The 1,459-nt window shown below is 48.5% G+C and overlaps 1 pseudogene; it reads right to left on the minus strand.

Moving 5' to 3' along the window:
• Positions 1-726: 726 nt before the first annotated feature.
• LOC119966735 lies at positions 727-823 on the minus strand (annotated as a pseudogene).
• Between the last annotated feature and the right edge of the window lie 636 nt (positions 824-1,459).

Below are 1,459 nucleotides of genomic sequence, written 5' to 3' on the forward strand. Positions count from 1 at the left end.
TGTCCAGATCCAGTACTGTTGCCAACAACTACTTCATAAACGATGCATCTTCTCAATTTGGGGCGTGCACATTCATTAGAATGACCGATTTGCTCTATAATGCCCCTGCAACTATCACATACTGTTCCCCTGATCAGCTATAACCCTCTCCGTCCAGAATTGAACACGCTTATTAATTGAGATCGCCATCTGCCCGGGCTCTACTATCAAAGTCTGAGTCAAACACTGGCTCACCCATGCTTTTTGGAGCCAAGTCTGGCCCTGTACACAGAAGTGAATCTCTTGTAAAAACAACATATCGGCTCTCAGACTCTTTAATGTGGAAAATTCCTCACCCCCTTTACTGGTTCCCACCTGGTCTCACACGTTCCAGGTGATTAACCTTGTCAGGGGCCTCGCAACCCCCCTCCCTCTCTAATTAGCCATTACCACCATGATGCACCATACCTTCACCACCAGTTCCTCGGCCCCAGGCTCACCTAAGATGGCCACCTGCCCCACTCAATGAGTGAAACAAAGAAAATCTCCTTGTCATTTAAAAAAAAACTGGATTGCTTCACAAAGGGGCTGTTTAGCACAGGGCTAAATCGCTGGCTTTGGAAGCAGACCAAGCAGGCCAGCAGCACGGTTCGATTCCCGTAACAGCCTCCCCGAACAGGTGCCGGAATGTGGTGACCAGGGGCTTTTTACAGTAACTTCATTGAAGCCTACTAGTGACAATAAACGATTTTCATTTTTCATTTTTCAAATTTGCGTGTCATCCTCGCGCATGCTAATCTTCTATGTATTATTCCAATTTTAGAATGTATGCCGCCGAAGCGACCACCCCTGGTCACTGTTATCTCCCTATCACCCCGCCCCCCCCATACCTCCTCCCCCCCCAAACAAACATTCTAGACTCATCAAGCCTCGCCAAACTGGCCCACCAAGTCGTATACCCTGCCCCACACCACTCCTGTTCACTAGCCTACCTCTTAGTGCTAGCAAGTCACCCCCGCCCCCCCAAAAGGTCTTGCCCAAAAATGACCAAAAAAGGGCAATAACACCATCCACCAAGCCCATCCTCCAGACTCCGTGGTCCAAATTCCAGCATCTTTGCCATCCTCCTTTTTCCTTCCAATTACCATATTCATCCCCCTGCTTTACCACCCCCCATGACCCTCCAGAAGAAATCCCCCCATTCTCCAGAAAAAATCCCCCCATCAACCTCCAAGAAAAAGAACAAAGACAACATAATGGGCGGGATTCTCCGTCCCCACACCCATTTTCTGATGCGGCCTGCCACCAGCCCTCCTCAAACCAGCCACTGTGCCTCTGTCCTTGATGAAGGCTTCAGCCTGCTCCGGCGTGTCAAAATAGTGACCCTTTCAGTCCAGCATGACTCTATTTCATGACAATCTTAATGAACACTGCCATTATTCACAGTTTTAGGTATGGTATAATATATCTCTATTATCAC

The sequence above is a fragment of the Scyliorhinus canicula genome, chromosome 5 (assembly GCF_902713615.1).
Source record: "Scyliorhinus canicula chromosome 5, sScyCan1.1, whole genome shotgun sequence".
NCBI lineage: Eukaryota > Metazoa > Chordata > Chondrichthyes > Carcharhiniformes > Scyliorhinidae > Scyliorhinus > Scyliorhinus canicula.